This window comes from Medicago sativa, chromosome 5 (assembly GCF_051527215.1).
Source record: "Medicago sativa cultivar Bolivia chromosome 5, Bolivia_mono, whole genome shotgun sequence".
Lineage (NCBI taxonomy): Eukaryota > Viridiplantae > Streptophyta > Magnoliopsida > Fabales > Fabaceae > Medicago > Medicago sativa.
The window spans coordinates 73801004-73825186 of NC_140753.1; the positions used below are offsets into that span (position 1 = coordinate 73801004).

General features: G+C 36.1%; 1 long non-coding RNA gene, 1 other non-coding gene and 1 pseudogene across 3 annotated transcripts; 1 reads left to right on the forward strand and 2 right to left on the reverse strand.

Annotated features, from left to right (window-relative positions):
* Positions 1–737: 737 nt before the first annotated feature.
* On the reverse strand, positions 738–844 carry LOC146924873 (small nucleolar RNA R71). The gene has a single exon (XR_015012950.1). It is a non-coding gene; the product is annotated as a small nucleolar RNA R71 (small nucleolar RNA).
* A 12943-nt stretch (positions 845–13787) lies between these two features.
* On the forward strand, positions 13788–15326 carry LOC146924874 (uncharacterized). Its single transcript, XR_015011000.1, has 3 exons — positions 13788–14015; positions 14669–14827; positions 15010–15326. It is a non-coding gene; the product is annotated as an uncharacterized LOC146924874 (long non-coding RNA).
* Positions 15327–15805: 479 nt separating this feature from the next.
* Positions 15806–23395, reverse strand: LOC146924875 (uncharacterized; annotated as a pseudogene). The gene is made up of 13 exons (XR_015010296.1): positions 23291–23395; positions 22935–23021; positions 22701–22833; positions 22399–22556; positions 21135–21298; positions 20728–20808; positions 20497–20616; positions 18917–19042; positions 18138–18210; positions 17948–18036; positions 17746–17857; positions 17161–17229; positions 15806–17081 (listed from the first exon to the last, which is right to left on the reverse strand). The product of XR_015010296.1 is annotated as an uncharacterized LOC146924875 (transcript).
* Between the last annotated feature and the right edge of the window lie 788 nt (positions 23396–24183).

Here is a 24183-nt window from a genome sequence, read left to right on the forward strand (position 1 = left end):
CAAACTCTCTTTTATTAACTTTCTCTCCTCTAATCATTCACTAAAAGTTAATTAAGTTGAACAACTCCCTAGCGGAACGATAATTCTACTTACTACTATTACTTCGATAGGCCGTGCACTTGCGGTTTGGCCCTATCAAGTTTTTGGCGCCGTTGCCGGGGAGTTAACTAATTTAATTAGCTTTTTCTTAGTGATTAGAATTCTCTCTTCTTCTTTCTCTTTTCTTTTTATTTTTAACTTTTTATTTTTCTGTTATCGTTAACTTCTTGGGTTCTCAACCTTTTATGCGAAGAACTAGAAATCAAGCGGTATTCATACCCGAGATCGAAAGGTTCTTACATAGAAGAAGGAGAGCAGCACAAAATAACACCGCCATGGCCAATCGCACTCTCAAAGAGTATGCAATGCCGTCTACGGCTGAGCCACAAGTTGTTATTGTGTACCCAACGGTTGAGGATGACAATTTTGAAATTAAGCCTGCCCTACTTAACTTGGTGCAGCAAAACCAATTCTCGGGATCCCCCACTGAGGATCCCAATCTTCACATCTCTGTTTTCCTACGAATTAGTGGAACCATGAAGGAGAACCAAGAAGCCGTAAGACTTCATCTCTTTCCCTTTTCCTTAAGGGATAGAGCTAGCGCTTGGTTCCATTCTCTCGAAGTCGGTTCCATTACTTCATGGGATCAGATGAGGCAAGCATTCCTTGCCCGTTTCTTTCCACCATCTAAAACCGCTAAACTTAGAGACCAAATCACGCGGTTCAACCAAAAAGATGGGGAATCTCTCTATGAGGCGTGGGAGCGTTTCAAAGAAATGCTAAGACTTTGTCCCCACCATGGCCTAGAGAAGTGGCTTATAGTCCACACTTTTTATAATGGCTTGTCTTATACCACTAAGATGTCTGTTGATGCAGCTGCAGGTGGAGCACTTATGAACAAGAATTACACGGAGGCGTATGCCTTGATCGAAGACATGGCTCAGAATCACTACAAGTGGACCGACGAGAGAGCCATCAACAGTTCTTCACCCTCCAAAAAGGAGGCAGGTATACACGAAGTCTCTAACTATGACCACCTTGCCTCTAAAATTGATACACTAACTGAAAAACTCGAAAAACTCAATGTTAGTGCTATCAATTCTGCTTCTACTCCTTCTTGTGAAATATGTGGTATAACCGGTCATGCTGGTGTTGATTGGCAACTAGGTAGTGCTATTAATGGTGTTGAACAAATGAATTATGCTCAATACAACCAAGGGATGCGACAAAATCAAAATTTTTATAAAAACCAAAATCCCTATGGACAAGTAGCACCACCCGGTTATGCAAACAACCAAAGATTCACTCAGAAATCCAATTTGGAAATTTTGTTGGAAAACTCTATTGCCAACCAAAACAAACAACTTCAAGAACTTAAAAACCAAACTGGATTTCTGAATGATTCTCTTTCCAAGCTCAATACCAAGGTTGATTCTATTGCTACTCACTCTAAAATGCTTGAAACTCAAATCGCTCAAATAGCCCAACAAGTGGCTACCTCTTCCCAAACACCGGGAGTCTTTCCTGGTCAAACCGAAGCCAATCCCAAAGCCCAAGTTAATGTTATATCTTTTGGGGGTAGTAAGTTAGGCGAAACTTTTGCTAAGGTTAAAAACATTGGGAAAGAAAATGTCAAGCCCTTAGGTGATAAAGTTGTGATAGAAGAAGCAAAACCACTTGAAGAGAACAAAACTCCATCCCCCTTAAATCCTGAAAAGCTTAAACTAGAGGGTAAGTTTGAAAAATTTGTTAACATACTTAGGAAGATTTGCATTAAACTTCCCTTTGCTGAAGCTTTGTCTAGGATGCCTCTATATGCCAAGTTTTTAAAGGAAATTTTTTCAAAGAAAAAGGCTATAGAGCATAATGAGACAATAGCCTTGGCTAAGGAAACTAGTGCAATCATCCAAGAAGCACCCCCTAAGCTTAGAGATCCAGGTAGCTTTGCCATACCGTGTGAAATTGGGAATGAAACCATAAACAAAGCCTTATGTGACTTAGGAGATAGTGTTAGTTTGCTGCCTTTGTCTCTTCTTAAAAGGATAGGGATAGGAGAGTTGAAACCTACCGAAATGGAATTAAAGTTAGCTGATCGTTCTACCATGAAACTTGTAGGATTTGTCGAGGACATACCTGTTAAGATAGAGGGGATATACATCCCCACTGATTTTGTAGTCGTTGACATTGAATAGGACGATGACGTCCCTATAATCCTAGGTAGACCTTTCCTCGCAACTGCGGGAGCTCTCATTGATGTTAAACTTGGTAGGATAGTCTTTCAAGTGAGTGATCAAATGGTAGGGTACGAGTTGGAAAATGTTATGAAGGGTCCTGCTCTTTACTCTTGTTGCATGCTTAACGATCATGTTGTGAAAGAACGTTTTATAGCGTCATCTACACAATATGATATCTTTGATCCATTCTAAGGACTCTTTCTAACCGTCAAGCTAATGACATTAAAAGAGCGCTTCGTGGGAGGCAACCCACGCATTTAATTGCTTTTGTTTTGTTTGTTTTTCTTTGTTTTAGGTTGTTTTGTAGGTAATTGTCCGAGTACGATTCAAGAAAATGAAAATTTTTGAAGCCCCCTGGACCAGAAGGTTGGCACGGCCCGTGCTAAGACTGGCACGGCCGTGCCAGATTTTTTAAGCAAAATTGAAGGTTTAAGTCAGAAAGATGGCACGGCCCGTGCCAATAGGTGGCACGGCCGTGCCCGAGTTCTTGCCCCATATATCCACAAATTTTTCTTTCTTCTTCCTCATTCACAAACAACAACCCTCTTTCATCTTTCAAACTTCTCTCTAAACCTCCATAACCTTCAAACCTTCAAACCTTCATATATCCCTCAATTCTTCACCAAACAACTCAATTCTTTCACCAATCAACAACAAACTTCATCCACAACAAAGACCACCAATCAAAAACATCTTTCATCCATTCAAAACCATAATTCACCAAAACCCTAATCTTTCAAAACCTAACCCAAACACCATAAAACCTTAACCAATCCCCACATCCAAACCAACAAACCTTCCTTAAACATCAACCCCAACCCTAAACCAATCCTTTCCACCAAAAATTCTCCCAAACCCTAAACCTTCAAAACCAATTCCAACAAGGGTCAATGGCTTCAAGAAGAAGTGGTAAAGAACCAGCAAGCTCTCAAGGAGGACCTCCCCCAAAGAAGCAAGCACAAGTGAAGAATCATGGAATAAACTTCAAGAACAACAAGCAACAGGACAGGTATAAAATTCTAATCTCTAAACACTTGCATCCTTCTCGTTATCCTGATCCCAACACTTTAGATGTGCTAGAGCTGTTTGATGATGTTTCTAGGTTGATAGGAAAGTTAGGTTGGACTGATTTGCTGAAACCTATGCAGGGTTATGAAAACTTCACTTATGAATTTTTAAGCTCAATTGTTTTCACTAAAGATAAGTTGAATTTTGATAACCCTAACCATAGAGTTGTTTTTCGGTTGATGAATATTGATTATGACATGTCACTTGAGCACTTTTGTGAGGCCTTAGGTTTTGCAAATGAAGGATATATTCATGATCATTGGGATCCTAGCCTAAAACCGGATAACTATGACCCAGCTGCCTTTTGGACACGTATCACCGGCGTTTCCAACTATGTTCCTAGAGCCAACAAAGCTAGCAACATCCACAACCCCGTACTTAGGTACCTCCAAAGGGTAATGGCTTGCACTATTTGGGGTAGAACCGAGCTAGGAAACACTAGAACCGATGAATTGTTCATGCTATGGACAATGCTCCACAACCACCCCGTCAATACTTGTTTTTATTTGATTGATTACCTAGACTTTGTCGGTACTAGACCGGCCGGTAGAGGAGACATAGTGGTGGGTGGAATCATTACATATATAGCTAGGTGTTTTGGAGTGGGTGAAGATGAGGGGATCAAACCAATTGAGGGAAACAATAGGCTTAACATAGAGACCCTTATTGCTATGAATTTCATCAAACATCGTTCACCCCTCCATTACCAACTTAAGCTAAATGTGCCAATCATGTTTTTATTACCTAACCCATCTCGGACTACCACCGAGGTGGAAGAAAATTGGTTGTATGTTAATGATGTGCAGGTTCTTGGTGAGCAAGATGATGATGAAGGAGAAGGTGCTAACTTGCACCATGATGAAGGAGAAGGTGCTAACTTGCACCATGAAGAGGGGCACCATGGCCATGAAACCGGTGAGCTTAATGAAAATCAAAGATGGACATGGATTCACAATGAAATCGAGAGGATGAGCATCGAGCAACAAAGGCAAGGTGTTGAGATCTCCGGCCTTCGCAATGAAGTTCAAAGGGGCAACCGTGTCAATGATGAAAATAATGAGATGCTCCGTCGGATGATGCAACACCTCCAACTTCAAGGTCCTCCTTACGGACCTCAATAAACAAATGTGAGCTTTCCTCTTCCTCTCTTCTCTTCTTCTTCTTCCTATCTCTCTCATTCTTCTTCTTCTACTCATCTTCTTCTTTCTTCTCCTTCTATTTCTTCCTCTTCTTCTTCTTTTAATTTCTTTTTCTTTTGAATCATTGAGGACAATGCTTCCCCTAAGTGTGGGGGGGGCCTAATAAAGTGTCTAGAGTCGTAGTGTTCCCAAACTCCCTTGAACTTTATTCTTTTGTTTTGTTTTTATAGCAAGAGGCATGACTAAGTAGCTTGTTTTTAAAAAAAATATGGCATGAAAATTTTTGTTTTGTCTCTTCTTTAAAGGTTGTTTCTTGTACATAAAAGTAGTTTCTTGTGTTTCTTGTGTTCTTCCTATACCCATATCTTGTTTTAATGTGAAAATTCTCCAATGAGAAGAGCACCCGGTTGCAATCCTTGAGTAAATATATGAATAGGTATTTTAAGGAACACGTTCTATCTTTAGTGTTAACTTAGACCCTTTAAAGTCTTAAGAGTAAAAGTAGTATAAGTTTGTGTGGGAAAATTAACCAAATTGTTCTTAATTGTTATATTCTTTTTAATTTGTTAATGTTAAATGGGGCGGGAGAATGGCACCAACATGTGGGGGAAAGGACAATTACATCCTAACTTCCTAATTGTGGTGGTGACTCCTTAATTTGAACTTAAATGAAACAAAATTCATCAATGCTAGGGGGAAAGGACAATTACATCCAAAAAGACTTCCTACGCGGAGATGAAACAAATAATAATTTTGCAGCACTGCTTAGGGTGATTTTGAATCTAGGGGGAAAGGACAATTACATCCGAGAAGACTTCCTACGAGGATAGATAGCCCCTAAGCATCTGCAGCCCCTTGTGCTTAATTGTTAAATTAATTCAATCTTAACTTTAATTCCCATCACTCTTATATGAAATGAAGAAAGGACTTTTCTCGGTTACTTTAGCACTAAGGATAGAACCTATTCCTCATAATATCTGTCTTATACAGGAGCAAGAAAATGGTTAGACTGCACACACACACTCACTTGAGACTTGATGTTGGGTAGAATAGGTTCATGAGAAGTATTTGAAATTGTAATTAGTGTACTTGAAGCAAAGCCTTTCTTTTGAGACATTTGTTCTTAATATTGCCATAATCAAATCTTTTGTTGCTGCTATGTTTGCTGCCTTTTGCTTGAGGACAAGCAAAGATTCAAGTGTGGGGGAGTTTGATGAGTCATAGATAGTATTATTTATTGCCTTATTTAGTTTAGTTTTATTTTAGATTTGATTTTATTTTATTGCATTTTATTTTAGTTTAGAATATTTTACTTCAAATTGTATTTTATTTTATTCTAGGAATAAATATATGGTGGAAGGTGTCTTGGAGCAAAAGAAAGAGGACTGGAGCAAATATTTTTGTCTCGTATCTTCGTATTTTTGTACTGTATTTGCTCCAGTCCTCTTTCTTTTGCTCCAAGACACCTTCCACCATATATTCGTTCCTAAAATAAAATAAAAAGCAATTTAAAGTAAAATATTCTAAAAGGAAATAAAATGCAATAAAATAAAATCAAATCTTAAATAAAACTAAACTAAATAAGGCAATAAAATAGACTATTCTATGACTCATCAAACTCCCCCACACTTGAATCTTTGCTTGTCCTCAAGCAAAAGGCAATGGACATAGCAGCAACTAAAAGATTATTATGGCAATATTAAGAACATAAATCTCAAAGAAAGGTTTTGCTTCGAGTACACTAATTACAATTTCAAACATTCCTCATGAACCTATTCTACCCAACATCAAGTCTTAAGTGAGTGTGTGTGTGTGCAGTCCAACCCTTTTCTTGCTCCTGTATAAGACAGATATTATGAGGAATAGGTTCTATCCTTAATGCTAAAGTAACCGAGAAAAGTCCTTTCTTCATTTCATATAAGAGTGATGGGAATTTAAGTTAAAATTAACTTAGATTATCAATTAAGCACAAGGGGCTGCAGATGCTTAGGGGCTATCTATCCTCGTAGGAAGTCTTCTCGGATGTAATTGTCCTTTCCCCCTAGATTCAAAATCACCCTAAGCAGTGCTGCAAAATTATTATTTGTTTCATCTCCGCGTAGGAAGTCTTCTCGGATGTAATTGTCCTTTCCCCCTAGCATTGATGAATTTGTTTTACTTTAAGTTCAAATTAGGGAGTCACCACCACAATTAGGAAGTTAGGGATTGTCCTTTCCCCCACATGTTGGTGCCATTCTCCCGCCCCATTTAACATTAACAGATTAAAAAGAATATAACAATTAAGAACAATTTGATTAATTTTCCCACACAAACTTATACTACTTTTACTCTTAAGACTTTAAAGGGTCTAAGTTAACACTAAAGATAGAACGTGTTCCTTAAAATACCTATTCATACATTTACTCAAGGATTGCAACCGGGTGCTTTTCTCATTGGAGAATTTTCACATTAAAACATGATATGGGTATAGCAAGAACTTAAGAAACACAAGAAACTACTTTCATGTACAAGAGGCAACCTTTAAGAAAGAGACAAAACAAAAATTTTCATGCCATTTTTTACATCAGAAACAAGCTACTAGTCATGCCTCTTGCTATAAAAACAAAACAAAAGAATAAAGTTCAAGGGAGTTTGGGAACACTACGACTCTAGACACTTTATTAGCCCCCCCCCCCCCCCCCCCACACTTAGGAGAAGCATTGTCCTCAATGATTCAAAAGAGAAAAATAAAAGAAGAAGAAGAAGAAGAAGAAGGAGAAGAAGAAGAAGAATGAGTAGAAGTAGAAGAAGAGGAGGAAGAAGAAAGAGTAAAGGAAGAGGAAAGCTCACAATTGTATTGAAGTTCATAAAGTAGACCTTTGGAGGTGAAGGTGTTGTATCATGTTTCAGAGCATTTGATTGTTTTCTTCATTTATTCGATTGCTCCTTTGGACATTGGTTCTTTCAACACCTTGTCTTTGTTGCTCGGTGCTTTATTCTTTGAACTTTGGTTTGCATCCATGCCCGCCGTTCATCATTATAGCTTCCACCGGCTTCTTGTTCATGGTGCAAGTTTGCACCTACCTCCTTTTCATTACCATCATCATCACCATCATTATGTACCTGTGGGTTAGTACCAACATAAAGCAAATTTTCCACCACCTCCGGATTAGTTATGTCCGGATTAGATAGAATAATCAAACAATTTCTCCATTCGTATTGGTAATTGTGAGTAGGGCCATGGGTTCTAAGGAAGGATAAAATAGTATATAAGTCTAGATAATAGTTCCCCTCTATCCTCTTGATCCCTTGATTCACACTCACCCCAAACTTTCTAACAAGCAAAGTGATGATTCCACCTACCATTATATCACCCTTATCATTCGGTTTCTTTTTAACAATTGAAACAAGATAATCAAGCAAATAATAGTAAATGTTAATATGATGGTTAAAAAGCATATTCCACAATATAAACAACTCATTAATCCTCATCATTCCTACCTCTTTCCTACTCTATTATGCATCCATGCCCATCTTTGATTTTCATCGAGCTTACCGGTTTCATAGTCATGGTGCTCTTCCTCTTGGTGCAATTAGCACCTTCTCCTACATCATGGTGCAAGTTAGCATCGTCTCCCTCATCATCATCTTGCTCACTAAGAACCTGCACATCATCAACATACAACAAATTTGCTTCCACCTCGGTGCTAGTCCGAGATGGGTTAGGAAGTAAAAACATGATAGGCACATTAAACTTGAGTTGGTGATGGAGTGGTGGACGAGGTTTGATGAAATTTATAGCAATGAGGGTGTCTATTGTTTCCCTCAATTTGTTTGATCCCTTCATCCTCACCAATGCAAAAATGCCTACCTATGTATGTAATGATGCCACCCACCACTATGTCTCCCTTACCGGCTGATCTAGTACCTACAAAGTCTAGGTAATCAATCAAATAGAAACAAGTGTTGACGGGGTGGTTTGTAGAGCATTGCCCACAACATGAACAGCTCATCGGCTCTAGTGTTTCCTAGCTCGGTTCTACCCCAAATAGTGCAAGCCATTACCCGTTGAAGGTACCTAAGTACAGGGTTGTGAATGTTGCTAGCTTTATTGGCTCTAGTGACAAAGGAGCTAAGGTCGGTGATACATTCCTAAAAGACAACGGGTTGATAGTCAACCGTCTTAAGGCTAGGATCTTAAGAATCATGGATATACCCCTCGTTTGCAAAACCTAAGGCATCACAAAAGTGCTGAAGAGACATATCATAATCAATATTCATTAGCCTAAAAGAAACTCTATGGTTAGGGTTATCATAATTCAACCTATCTTTAGTAAAAACAATGGAACTCAAAAATTCATAGGTGAAATTCTCATAATCCCTCATAGGTTCTAACATATCAGTCCAACCTAGCCTTCCTATCAACCTATAGGCATCATTTCTAAGCTCTAGCATATTCAAAGTATGAGAATCATGATATCGAGAAGGATGCAAGGGTTTAAAGATTAGAATTTTATACCTATCCCTTTGTGAGTTGTCCTTAAACTTGATCCCATGATTCTTGACTTGTGCTTGCTTCTTTGAGGGAGGTCCTCCTTGAGACCTTGCTGGTTCCTTACCACTTCTTCTTGAAGCCATTAGACCTTGACCTTGGGTTGACTTGAATGTTTAGGGTTTGGGAAGATTCTTGGTGGAAAGAATTGGTTTAGGGTTGGGGTTTTTGTTTGAATAAGGTTTATGAGTTCGCTTATGAGATTGGTGAAGGATTTGTGGTTTTTGGGTTAGGTTTTGAATGAGTAGGGTTTTGGTGAATTATTGGTTTGGGTGGCTGAAAGTTTTTTTTTGATTGGCTGTTTGTGGTTTGGGTGAAGTTTGTGATCGATTTGTGGAAGAATTGAATTGGTTTGGTTGAGTTTTGATGGAGATATGAAGGTTTGAAGATGGATGGTTATGGAGGTTTTGAGAGAGGGTTAGAAGATGAAAGAGGTTTGGGGTTTGAGAATGAGGAAGAAGAAGAAAAAATTTTAAGGTTATAGGTGGGTAGATATCGGGCACGGCCGTGCCACCCTTGGCACGAGCCGTGCCAACATTCTGTGGCTTGGCATGGTTTTTGTCTTCAAAACACTGGCACGGCCGTGCCAACATTAGCACGGGCCGTGCCAACCTTCTGGTCAGGGGGCTTCAAAATTTTCTTTTTTCAGTTTTTTCGAATCACACTTGGACATTTACCTACAAAACAACTTAAAACAAAGAAAAACAAACAAAACAAAGCAATTAAATGCGTGGGTTGCCTCCCACGAAGCGCTCTTTTATTGTCATTAGCTTGACGGTCAATAGGTTTCTCTATCCTATACCCAATCTTTCACGAAGGGACAATGGCAGCAAACTGACACTATCTCCTAAGTCACACATGGCTCTTTCTGTTTTCTCTGATCCTATGACACATGGTATGGCATAACGCTCTGGATCCTTAAGTTTAGATGGCAACTTATTTTGAATTATTTCAATTAGTTTCCTAAACTGCTCATCTAACTTAGACTCATCAAACCCTTGTGGTAAAGGAGTGTTTGGATTATATGGTGGTTGAATGTTAAGCTTTTCACTCTTTACTACAACTTTCTCACTGTTTGGTTTTTCACTCTCTACCCCAACCTCAATTGTCTTGGTTTCTACAACAGGGTCCTCTAATTTCTTATCATCCCTAAGTGTAATAGAATTTATCGGGCCTTTGTGGTTGGTTTCAGTTTGACTCGGGAAGACTCCGGAGGGTTGTGGGGAAGAGGTTACTTGTTGGGCTACTTGAGGGATTTGAGCCTCAAGCATTTTGTTGTGAGTAAAAAGAGAATCCACTCTATTGAGAGAGTCATTCAAAATTCCAGCTTTGACTTTAAACTCTTGGTTATGCCTGATGTTATCTAATTCAAAATTTTCTATCAAAAGTTCCAAGTCGGATTTTTGAGGGACTCCTTGGTTGATAAAAACAGGTGGTGTTGTTTGTTGTCCAAAAAATTTTTGAGGGTTTTGAAAAAAAATTTGACTATTCCTAAACCCTTGGTTAAATTGAGCAACTTGCTCAGGATTTCTAACAACACTACCTAGTTGACACTCAACACCGGTACGACCAAATATTCCATAAACTCTTGAAGGAGGCAAAACAGGGGTAGAAGTCCATTGATAATAGTTTTGAGCCATGCCTGAAATCAAAACCGTTAAAAGATAGAAAAAAGAAATAAATAAATTAAGAGAGAGAGAGAGAGAGAGAGAGAGAGAGAGAGAGAGAGAGAGAGAGAGAGAGAGAAGAAGTATATATATTTTTTTTTTCTTTCTTTTTTTTTTTATTTAGGAAAGAAATATAAACAAAATATAGAATAAAATAAAATAAAGCAAAAGATTTTTTTTTATATATATATAAAATCAAATAAAATAAGGAAAAAGATTTTTTTTTCAGTCTAATCACTATTAAAAAGTTAATCAAATTACAACAACTCCCCGGCAACGGCGCCAAAAACTTGATAGGGCCAAACCGCAAGTGCACGGCCTATCGAAGTAATAGTAGTAAGAAGAGTATCGTTCCGCTAGGGAGTTGTGAATTCAATTAACTTTTAGAGAATGATTAGAAGAGAGAAAAGTTTATAAAAAGGGGGTTTAATTGCTGAAAGTAAATAACAATAATATAAAAGAGCCTTAGGATTATTGATTTGTCATAATAACAAACCCTTCACTAGACAAGACTTAAACATCTAATTTCATGGTTTACACACTAATTTCTAAAGACCGGTTTCCCTTAGCCCCTCACCTTTCCGATGAAAGTCCGGTGAGAGTTTACTTCTAGCAACCAAGCCTATTTCGCTGACTTGATTACTAGAAGATGCATAGAGGATTGAAACTACTCTTTGTCTCAATAATTGCAAAGACTATTTCACTGTTTGCAATTATTGTCTAGATTCACTTGTTCCAACATCAAGACTCCGCTCTCGCTTTATGAATTGATGTTTGGGATGATGGATTAACGATTATCAAACCCTCCGCTTTCGCTTCCACAGTTTGATAATTGTTAATCCACGTTAAGACGGTGAATCTAGATTAGAAATTAGGGTTACATAAAATTAGGGTTTAATCTTGGTTTGTTTAGGATTATGTCATTTAGACTCCCCCAACAATCCTAAGACGAAGAAGTCTACTCACTCATGTTCATCGTAGACATGGGGGAAGAAGAGAGAAAGCAATAAAGTAAAAGAACAATAATATAAAAGTGAACTTTTATTCCAAGAACAAAAGATGAATGTTTATGGTGGAGTGCTACTCTATTTATAGCTTTACAATTGACTTAAAATCTAAGCAACTACAAGGGCAAAGCAGTAAAGCTGCAACGGAGTAACTTGGGCTCGAAGAAAAGCAGCAAAAGAGGCTTCTGGGGGTGGCACGGCCGTGCCACATGTTGGCACGGGCCGTGCCAAGCTTCTAACTTGGTAGAGACATATTTTTGTCTCGTATCTTCGTATTTTTGTACTGTATTTGCTCCAGTCCTCTTTCTTTTGTTCCAAGACACCTTCCACCATATATTTGTTCCTAAAATAAAATAAAAAGCAATTTAAAGTAAAATATTCTAAAAGGAAATAAAATGCAATAAAATAAAATCAAATCTTAAATAAAACTAAACTAAATAAGGCAATAAAATAGACTATTCTATGACTCATCATTTTCCACTGTAATATTGTAACTAATGATGATACCTTGAAATCTTTAAATGTCGTCGTCTTGAGAACTTGAAAACTCCTCACTTTGTCAGGGTCTACAAGATCAAAGTATATATCCTTTCCAATCTGTTCTGCAAGGTCTTCATCTCGTACTACCTAAGAAGTATTGCATGTTATCACTATAAATATATAAATACAATCTAATTGAGCAATTAACAGCATGAATTTAATAAAACAAACAATACTAATTTCTAGGGAAGTAAGGTATGTGAACACCTTTAAAATGTAGAGTAGATCCATTGTGCTTGCTTCATTTTTGTGCTTTTCTTCTTCCTGTTCTTTCTTCAACCTCTTCTGCATAAAACCATAATAAACAAGCAAAAATACTACCACCCCTCAGAAAAAGAAAAAAAATATTATTGCCATAGAATTTGAAAACTAGTGGCAAACGAAGCTTGGTTTTATTTTAGCTTGAAATACTCGTACGGAACTTCTCATGAGAAACAAATGAAAGGTTATTGGTTTAGGTAGAATTCAAATTTGAGGGGAAAAAAGGGCATGCTTTCGGTAAAGAATATAACATACTTATATCTATCGTAAAATAAACGTACATACAGACATATACTTACCCTTAAATACTCTGCAGTATCTTTCTCTTCCATATTCCATGTTAATTCAACTTCAACTACAAGATAATCATTCACAGGAGAATCATTGTCATGGGTTCTTAATAGAGTCTGAGACATGACTCATGCATTGAATTAGCCGAAAACATGGAGAGGTAAAACAAACAAGAGTCATCGTACAGTGCAGTGAGACAATGTGTATGATACTAATGCTTAATCGTGCAATTTAGGAGAATAAATTTCCAAGGTTCAAGAACATGATTTCGAAGTTCATGAACCATATATCAAAATAAGCCAATATATATAAGAAGTAATTACTAGTAATATCAATAATTTTCTCAGGAATTCAAAATTGACTGCCTAGTTCAAAAAATCAAATAGGTTGACAAATGTGTAGAAGATGAAGACATTGAATACCTGATTTTGTTGTCTTTCTTTTTTTATTTTCGCTACCTCCTCCCATCGAGCCTGTGATATTTTTCATCTTTAAACGAAAGAAAACAGTAAGCACTTACAGTTTGAAAACAAACACACATTTCCAAAAATGCAAATCAACAAGAAATTAAGGCATGCTTGTTTGGTTTGAGGAAACACGAATTGTTTTTATTTTCTGGTTTCACTCTAAACCTTTGTAGCACCAACACTTATGATCAAAAGAGTGTCTGGTGTCCGACCAGATACCACTACATGCAATTTCATTCAATCATGTCATTTTCTTAAACTAATACAAGTGTCGGCATGTTTTTTTTAATGGCAAATGAAAATAGTTAAAAATAGTTAGCTGTTAGATTAATTAGATTAATATTTACTGGTTGAGCTACCAACGTGTTAGTGTCGTGTTTGACGTTCGTGTCGGTGTTTCATAGCTCTAAACAATGCATGAAGTCAGGGGCGGATACACCCCCCAGCTAGACTGGGCTCCAGCCCAGGCTCAGCTTCTGCTTTATTTGCATCCAGCCCAACCCATCAGCCCATTTCCCACTTAAAAAAAAAAAAAATAAAGGGCAGAATTTTATTTGTTTCAGGATCGTAGAAGCTGAACGCCTGGACCTCTTCTCCTTCAGTCTTCTCACTCGCGGCTCTCTGTATCTGTTCTGTTTCTACTTTCAATTTCGTCTCCATCTCTCAACTAGAGTCCCTCTCCATCTCTCAACTCTCAGTCTGACAGTCTCCCTCTCTGTTTCATTCCTTCTTTCTCCTCTCCAGTCTCTACTCTCCTCCAGCCTCCTCCAGGTTTGTTCTGTTATGTTCTATGTTATTTTTTTTGTATTTGTTCTATTTTATTGATGTTTGTTATTTTGTTAATGGATGAATCAAATCAATGAGTTGATTATTCAAATTCCAAACCACAATTTAGTATTGTTGATTATCCCCAATTTTGACAAACCCTAATTTAGAAATTAAAATTGTGCATTTTGTGTGATTGAGTGGAGAGAAGGGACACTTATACGGTTGTGATCAATTGATTATAAGGTTGTGATTATCACAACTTCAATTTATAAATTGTTTTAATTGTTAATTGTTAATTTACGGGTTGTGTTTTTTGTGTTAATTGTTTAGAACTTTCATTTTGTAAATTATGTTAACATAGGCAGAATATTTTGCGGTTGTGTGCTACATAGGCAGAACTTTAATTTTACGGTTGTGTGCTAATTGGTTATAATAATTTCATAATACTTTCGTTTTGTTAACATAGGCAGAACATTGTTTGTAACTTAGCGCAGGTGTTGTTCAACACTTCAACTTCAATTATTAAGTGCTTGTTATATGTGATAATGCTCGAAATAATGCTTCTTAATAAGCTTGATTGTTTCTCATGTCTTGACCCCAAGAACTCTTTCTCCAAGTTTAATCTTGATAAGCTTGCTCGTCTTGCTGATATGCAGACTTTTATGATGATGACCGTGGAACAATAAGGGAGCAACTTGACACTGAGCGGGAGAAATTCAAGTCACTTGATGATGTTAATATTATTCGAACATTCACTCGAAAGAGGTCGCGGAAAGGGCATTTACCTCCTAATTCTATTTAGCACGCTATTGCAGGTTATATTTCTTCTCTCTTATTTCAAATTGTACTTTTGTTGAAAAAATAACGAACCTCTTTTATTTCTATTTATGACTATATATATATATATATATATATATATATATATATATATATATATATATATATATATATATATATATTATGTCATATATGAATTCGGGATAAAAATTTCGCCCAGGCTCTAGGAAAATCCTGGCTCCGCCACTGCATGAAGTTGTTGCTTGATACAAATAGTGAGGGGAAAAAAAAAGCAATAAGGAGCAGTAGTAAGTACTAGTAGTACCTTCAGTTCTGTTCTGTTCTGCTCTGCTTCGGAAGTGATGATGACAAAATGGAGTGAGAGTTTCTTTCTATAAACGAAAAAAATTAGTTATTTTAGGGCATGTTTACTTTGACCATTTCTTATTTTCATTTTCCATTGTAAACGTATTTTTAATATCGATTTCTGTTCTGCCTTGTTGGAAATTCAATGTGATTTTAGGAAAGTTTGTTCTATTTTTTTGGTTGTACGGACTTGATCTTGTTTCACTATATCACACGTTGCAAACAGATAGTTGTGATAAAAATCACAAAGATACACGTAGCAAAAGAGAGAGTAGTGTTGTCATAAGATATTTTCTTTGACAGGTGTGTTGTTACAAATACTAGTAGACACTCTCAAACTCTATTTTCAGTAATATTTACTAAATTATTGCTTAAAAAACCACTTCTTTAAATGATATATTTTGTTTTTTTATCGTCATTGATTATTTGATTTTTTTTTTTTTTGGTTATATATTCCAGCTTAATTTTCTAAGTCAAGTGAAAAAATTTAACCATAAACGCAAAATGCAGAGATAATAAGGAACTAGGGCCAGGCCAGGGGTATTTCACCCCTGTTTGGTTGTAGCGTGAACCTATCATTGTGTATCTAACATTTTCGTGTAGTAGAAAATGTGTTTTCTAACAGCAATGCCTACCAAATAGGAGTAAAAGGAAAATATTTTAAATAAGCTAGTGCCAAGTATTCATAATATTCAAATATAAAGCTAGTAGGCTAAATTAGCATTGAAGTAAAATGTGGCCAAAAAGGCAAAGCAAAAACATAAGTCAAAATGGAGGGATTGCCTTGAAGATTTTATAGAGCTTCTCGTGACTTTCCAATTCAGTTTGAGCTTTTGGAATTTGATCTTCAACACTTTTTAACTTGATTTGATCATCAGCGAGTCGATGGAAAATTGATTTAACTTCTTTGTTCAAAGATGTGATTTTGTCATTCTTTTTATCTTGAATCTCAGCAATTTTGGCTCTGTCAACTTGTCGTTTTTTGAGTTTGGCTTCAAGATCAGCAATCTCAACATCAAGAGAGTTGAGCTGTGTTTGTTGATCTGTGACGGAAGTCTTTAAGGTCAATATTTTCTGTCTTTTCTCCTTCAATGCTTCATTATCTTGATCAGTGCTCTTCTTAGCTGAGTCTAGCTCTTTTTTCAAAAAATGTAGTTTCTCAAGCATCCTCACAATGTTGTTGAGAAGGTTAACAACAACACTGACTTGTTCTAATTGGTGAGAGGAAAACGCGCTGGCATTAGCGTTAATTTTGTCTATGACTGCCTTGAACTTAACTTCAGGAGTGAGACTTTCTTTAAATTTTTCAATCACGTCCTCTTTAAAGGTGATATCCCTCAGTTCCTGAAGAAGTTGCTCCGAGAGGTTGGGATCCAGTTTCGAAACTTGTCCTTGGACAGAATGCTGGGTTTTTAAGGAAATATTAATCCCTTCTGATAAAACTCTGTCGATTGCAGCAATGACGTCTTCATCTATCATAGCATCAATTTCTTCCAAGTCTACGCTGACTACTTTTGAAGTGTTGGATTTCCAGGTGCCTTCATCATCATAAGTGGTCTCTATGTCCTCTTTTGACTGTTGAGCTTCAATGTTTTTGTCAACATTCGTCTGTTCGTCTATAATGTTTTCATTTTGCTCCTCCACTGATTCTTCATCCTTGGATTCTTTGTCTGATGGAGATAGAGGAATCTGGACAAGGAAACAAAGTTAGTTCAAGTTAAGCTTATGAAAAGGATAAAAATATTGGTAGATTTTATTTCTGCATCACATCAACAGAAGCAAACTGCATTTAATTGAACCTCAAAAAGAAAATACCTGGCCATTGTGCACATATTCTAAGTATGAAGGCACATCAGGATGTCGGATATGTTTCACATTATCCATTGCAGAAACTTTCTGAAAGCATATAATACCACCATTTTCTAACTGCATTCATGGAGAAAAAAATCAATAAAACAACCAATGGTACAGTAACTCAGTGTGCATCAACTAGATATGTACTTACCTTGTTTTCTTCAAATGTTAACTTCTTGTCGACATGCTCACAAATAACATTTGGTTCAAACGCGATTTCCTGCACACAAATACGCGTAATTAACTCACTAACACTTCATGATTGAAGTGACAGATAGATCAGAAGATTCAGAAACTGAAGATACCAAAAGAAAAGGTCATTTCCCTTCTGGTAAGTTATATGCAAGAATGATAAATTTTCAGACATTATGCACTTTTTATGCCATTAATAACGTGCAAGCTTGATTACTAAACAACTGGAACCATGACTGCTTAACATGCAAGGATGCACTAGAATTTAAATTATTATGAAGTTGTATACTAGATAAATAATAAAAAGGGCAACCCGGTGCACTAAAGCTCCCGCATACGCAGGGTCCAGGAAGGGATCCCACCATTATAATAAAGATTTTAATTTTTATACACTGTCAGCAAATCACAATCATTCATGTGTAATTTTAGAAGTGATTATGATTAAAGTCACCAACGGTTATGATTGATTAATAGTATAAAAAATCTTTACATTGAGAGTGTGTATGAACTAAGTCCAATAATAAATCAGACAACTAAAACCAACCTTATAAAGTTTAATCTCTTCATCAGGCTCATAATCAGCCAATTTATTTAACCTTGCTAAGATTTCTGATGGCTTTTCATTCCTCCAATTCACAATGAGGCTTCCAACATAACTGCCATGAAAGGGAAATGCATATGATGTCCACTATGGTCCACCTTTTATCCCAACATATGTTAAAATCAAACAAGAAATGATTCCATACCGTAACTCCTCTTTTTCAGGATCGTATAACTTGAAAAAAAGTAATATATCACCCCATCTCTTCTTGAGTAGTGGAATGGGGCGTAAATCCTAAATAATAATGTAATTTGTCAATGTGATGTGACTATGCTTGAATGATGTTTCATGCTATCAAATCAAAATAGTATAAAACTTCATAATATAAATGTTACCCGCCCACGCTCCACTTCCAAAAACAATACTAATTCCACTAGGCCACCCCTTGGAAATTACAAATTGTCCAACCTGCAATTTAAATCAGAATGAGAAAGATATTGAAAACTTCAGATCATAGATAAATTGGTGTGCTCCTAAGACAATGAATCTCAAAAAACTAAGCAGCCTCACAAGCATTACGAGAAGAAAAAGAAACTGTGGAACCCAAAATAATCATACTAAAACCACTAGCATGTGTTGTTGCATAGACATGATTTCATCTAATATAGACCTCTTAAAAAGGATGCATGAACTCTTACCATTTTTAGTGAAAATAAAGATAAACAAAGTTAACATGGAAAGAATTAATGAAGCACAAACACGGACATACATCAGACACGACATAGACATGTCAATACCGATAATTTGAGAAAATGACATATTTCAATGTAATCACATGTGTCGGTGTCGGACACGAGATATGTCTTCGATCAGAAGTGTTAGTGTTACGGAGATTAACTGTTGGCCTGGCCCAGGAAATGAAATCTAATGCAATCAGTCATGGCAAACATTATATTAGCAGGTTGATATAAAATTTCGTGAACAATTCAACATAAAACATAAATGAGGGGGAAAAGAAGCTCCAAGTTTTGTCCGGGTTATGTGAATTACTTCAAAATAAAACAAAACCAACATATGACTAAAAGACAGCTATCAGAGATGAAAAAGTCATAAAATAACAGGGGTATGCGAGCAAAATAATATTGAAAAGCTTCAAGTGATCTCATAAATCTACATGTGCTGCTGCTTCAAAAGAGGGTTCCATTGGCCTACTAGGATGATATGTATGGTTTTGACGCCTACTCCAATACCACAAGCGCTGGGATCGAGCTGGTATACCAAACTCTTTAGCAAGCATTTTCTACATATCACAAAAAGAAAAATCAAACTTACAAGAATAACACATCTGTTGAATATTTATCACACACTTCATAAATTATATTTTATTTAAATTACAGAATCAAAAGTGTAAAAACCAGAAGGAACCATACGGCGAATTTTTACCTTCTTCCAACTAAATCATCATGCTTTTAATATTTTAGTGTGGTTTTTAAAAAATTGTTCTCTATGAGGATGCATCGAAAATAATAATAATTTGCATATTGGCACTTCACAGACTAAACTTTCCCAAGTCCTACTTCCATGCTTTTAATGCCAAAATGCACTTATTCAAAAGGTAATTGTGCAGCCGAACTAGAGGTAACTTGCCTTCAGGATCATGTGGATGATATGATTATTATATGTAATGAAATGATGAGGATATTGAACATGTGATAAGTGAGAAGCTAGCACCTCATTTTGAAAATTAGGACTTGGAAAACCTGAAGTACTTTCTTGGATAGAGGTTGCCTACTCCAAACAAGGTTATCTTGATCTCCCAAAAATGTTCTTGACCTTTTCAGAGAGACATTTTAGAGAAACAGGTAAATTGGGTTGTTAAACTTCTAGAGTACCCATTGAGCAGAATCACAAGATTGAAATTCATGAGAAGAGCCCACAAGTAGAGAAGGCTCAATACCATTAACTTGTGGGAAAACTCATCTACCTATCCAACACTAACCAAACATTTCTTATAATAACATTAGTGTGGTTAGTTAGTTCATTCATGATAATTAATAGGATCCTTAAGTATTTGAAGTCTGGTCCTGGAAGAGGATTATTACTCAAGAAGGAAAGAAAGTTATATATGAAGGTGAACACTTATGCAGATTATGCAGGGTCAATTGTGATAGATGGTTTACCTTAGGGTGCTGGGTCAATTGTTGATCGATGGTTACCTCAGGGCTACTGCATATTTTTGGGATGAAACTTGCTGACATGGAGGAAGCATTTCGAGTTATGGGTCATAGTGTTTGTGAAAGTGATATGGAAGAAAATAATACTTGAAAATTATGTGCAAAGATCCTATGGGGCTACTCTATGAAAATAAGTCTTCCATTTGCATTGCATGCAACCCAGTACAACATGGTAGTACCAAGCACATAGAGATCAACTTACACTTCAACAAAGAGAAATTACCTCTCATGTTGGTTTTTCTAACTACAACCATCATCCCTACTGAACTTCAATTGGCAAATGTAAGCTGGGGATGATTGGCATCCATTCACCAGCTTTAGGGGAGTGTTGCAATATATGTAATTGGCACTAATTTGGGATAGAGTATCGGCATTACATATTTATTCTGTTTTTCTTGATTATGATTTATTAGGCTTAGTCTGTACACTCACATTAGTGCTTGTACACATCAATCCTCAATTAACAAGAGTCAATTTCTTTTCTTATTTTCCACTGCAATAGTGTAACTAATGATGATACCTTGAAATCTTTAATAGTCATCTTCTTGGAAACACGAAAACTCCTCACTTTGTCAGGGTCTACAAGATCAAAATATATATCCCTTCCAATCTGTTCTGCAAGGTCTTCGTCTCGTACTACCTAAGTATTATATGTTATCAGTATCAATATAAATACAATCTGATTGAGCAATTAACAGCATGTTTCTAAAGACAAACAATACAAATTTCTAGGGATGCAATCTTAGAAGACCTTCATGATACTGTAGAGGTGAGCCTCTGCCTTTCCTTTATTTTTTTTATTTTTGTCTTCCTGTTCTCTCTTCAATCTCTTCTGCATAAGCCCAATGTACAAATCCAGTGCAGATATTCCAATATAAACCAATAGAAATAGTACAATAGAAAGTGAAAGTTAGTGGCAAACGAATCTTGCTTTGATTTTAGCTTGAAATACTCATAAGGAACTTCTCAAGAGAAACAGATTAAAAAGTTATTGGTTTAGACAGAGTTCAAATTTCGGGGTAAAAAACAAAAAAAGTAGCATAGTTTCCGTAAAGAACTGTTATCGAGTTGATTTGATTGCAATAGCCGAATATGGCAATAGTTTGCTACTTCGCCTGATTAATTTGGGCCCTAAAGTACATAAGGATATCTACGTACCGTTAAATGCTCTGCCATGTCTTTCTCGGCCACACTGCAAGTTACTTCAACTACAAGAGTGTCATTCACAAGAAACCCTTTATAATGATCATACAATTCACCAAGAGATATGAAGGACGCGAAACCCCAACTACTTAGTCCTTCTTTGAATTGGAGCTGCATATCTACATGGTGCAAACAAAGTCACAAAAATAACACAGCTATGACAATAAAGTTATGTTTCACATTTTTTTCCTCTTTCATTTTGTTTAATGTTAAATGCTAAAGGGTGTGCCCTCGGGAACTTGGAAAGAGTTCAAAAAAGAGAAGTGAAAATTTATGAATTTTCAAGGACACATATCATCTACCTTTATAACAACAACAACCAAGTCTTATCCCACTAAGTGAGGTCGGCTTACAGAAATCTACAACATATCATCTACCTTTAGGGCAAATATTCATTGTGATTCTTGACCTCCTCTCTATCTCTCTCCTATATTACTCTTTCTCTCTCATCTTATCTCTCTTCTTTCTCTCTCATAAACTACATAATAGTCATGGTGACTTTCCCGTCCAAAAGGAAGACGATCCACTCGTTAGTTGGACCCTTCTTTCATTCAACAAGTCAATACTGACAAGTTCATTCAACACAAGTAATATAATTATTTACAAATTTAGATCCAAAATGTTATCCTATAAGGGAAAGAATATATGTACAAGTGGTAATTTCAAGTTTAGTAACGTAGAATTTGAATGAGAGGGTTCTGAAAGAAACTATTTGAATAAAAGAATGGTTCAACTAACAAGTGGAAATAAACTAGTTTAGCAAGGTTCTGAAATTTACATCAACAACAGCAAAAGGTTTTTCCCACGAGGTAAAAAAATCAATGGTTAATCAAAAAACAATAGGTTTGTCAGAAAAAATGAAAGTGCAAGTTAGATTTTTCAAGTATAAAATACTCTCAGTAAATGCAACAAACAGCTAAGGGTATGTTTGGGAGTTGTTTTTTGGAGGCTTAGGATATATGTTTAATATTCTAAAATAATTGAAAGAACAACAATGATAAATGATCGTATAATATTTCAATCACAATTAATTCTGTTTCAAAAACATTTTATAGTGTCCTTAATTTAAAAAAGAAAAGTAAGCCATCTGCTTGCCTCCATCCAAACATACCCTTACAAGTTACAACGCCCTTTGTTTTTATTTCCAGCATTGCTCTTTAACATACAAGCATTGTAGTTCATATTATAACAACTGTAAGGAACAAACTGAATAGGCTACCTCTTCTTACTGAGTTCTTATTCGTGATTTGATTAACTATCGTCATGCTAATTTGTGGATTAACACTCCAACCGTTGGGCAAACTTGTTGAATCTAGTTCCAAATACAAGGACAAATAGCCCATCACAACGGCCCCTTTTGGATACGTTAGTACACGCCTGCTCAGAGTAAAAAAACAAACCAACGGAAGGGATCACTGAAGATAAAATGCACATTGTAACTTATATAATATAACAACTACAACAAAATCAAAAGTTAGATCCAAGAATTGATTGAGGGAATGTGTAAGCACAACACAATACCATTTATAACCCCCAACTTCAAATACATCTGAATAGAGATTTTTCTCATTCATCTTTGAAAATCTGTCAATTGTCCATTTGAATTGAAACGGCGAAGGATCCACAGTGTTGGCAGTTTCAGGTTGAGCAACAACTGATGTTCATCAATAAAAATGAAAAGAGCAATTAAGTTTGAATTGATGACGACATAATTATAAACATGGATATTGGGTAGACGATGATGACATTGAATACCTGAATTTGTTGTTTTTCTTTTCTTATATAACGGACCTATCCCCGAAATTCTACTTTCATTTTCGCTACCTCCTCCTCCCATCTAGGCTGTGATATTTGAGAGAGACCCAATAACTAAGCAATTACAGTTTGAAAACAAACACACATTCACAAAATGCAAACCAAGAAGAAATTAAGCCATGTTTGTTTGGTTTGAGGAGAAATTAATTGTTTTTATTTTCTGGTTTCACTCTAAAACTTCTGATTGAAGGTGTGTCTGGTGTTGAACACGTGTCTGACACCTAGCACAACACATGAATGAATGAATGAATGAATGAAATGAGGGAGAAAGCAGTAAGCATGATGAATGAAGGTACCTTCTTTGGACTGCTGCTGTGTGTGGATCGGCGGTGACGGAAATACCTCTACAGCTCTCCTCTGCTTCGGAAGTGTCTCCTCGCGGGAATGGAATGAGTGTTTGGGGGGAAAGCCAAAAATCAATTATTTCAACTTGGCAAAACTTAAAACCCGATTGTTTGTGATTTTTTTAGAAGGAAAAAAAAATCATTTTTATTTATTTTTGTAGTGTTTGTTTCCGATTTTTTTTAAAGTTATTTTTGTTAAAAAAAAATAAAAAAATTGAGCCAGTTTGTTATAGCCTTTTAAGAAAAAATCACTTGTTTAGAAGAAAAAAAAATCACTTCTTTTTTGTGGTGTAATTCGAACCCCGAACATTGCATATATTATGCATTGTTCTTACCAACTGAGTTAAACTCATGGGGATTAAAAAAAATTATTTTTAAGAGTATTGTATCCGTTTGTTACAGCTTTTAAAAAAATCTAAAAACATCTTCAAATAAGAAGGTGTTAAGAGTAGTTTCTCAAATGATATATTTTTTTTAGAGGAGAAAGAAAATAAGAGTCAAAATATTGAACTAATTTTGTAATAAAAAATCTTGACTCTTATAGTTACACCCCTAAAACATCCGGTTACACCCAAATTTCTTACAAACCCTACATATTCATTTTCAATCCAACAATTCATCTGTTTGACATACATTCATTGAAGACGAAGAAACTTGTTAAAAGATTATAAATTGAGATACAAAACATTCCATTAAACTTCATCGCAAAACTAAGCAATTTTTTTAGCAGATTTTATGTTTTTTCCGGCTGCAAATCATAACAGTTCATGTATGTGGTTTTTTACAAACAAATTAACACCTAAGTAAACTCAATTCACGTAGATGTGGGTGTACGTTAATTAAAT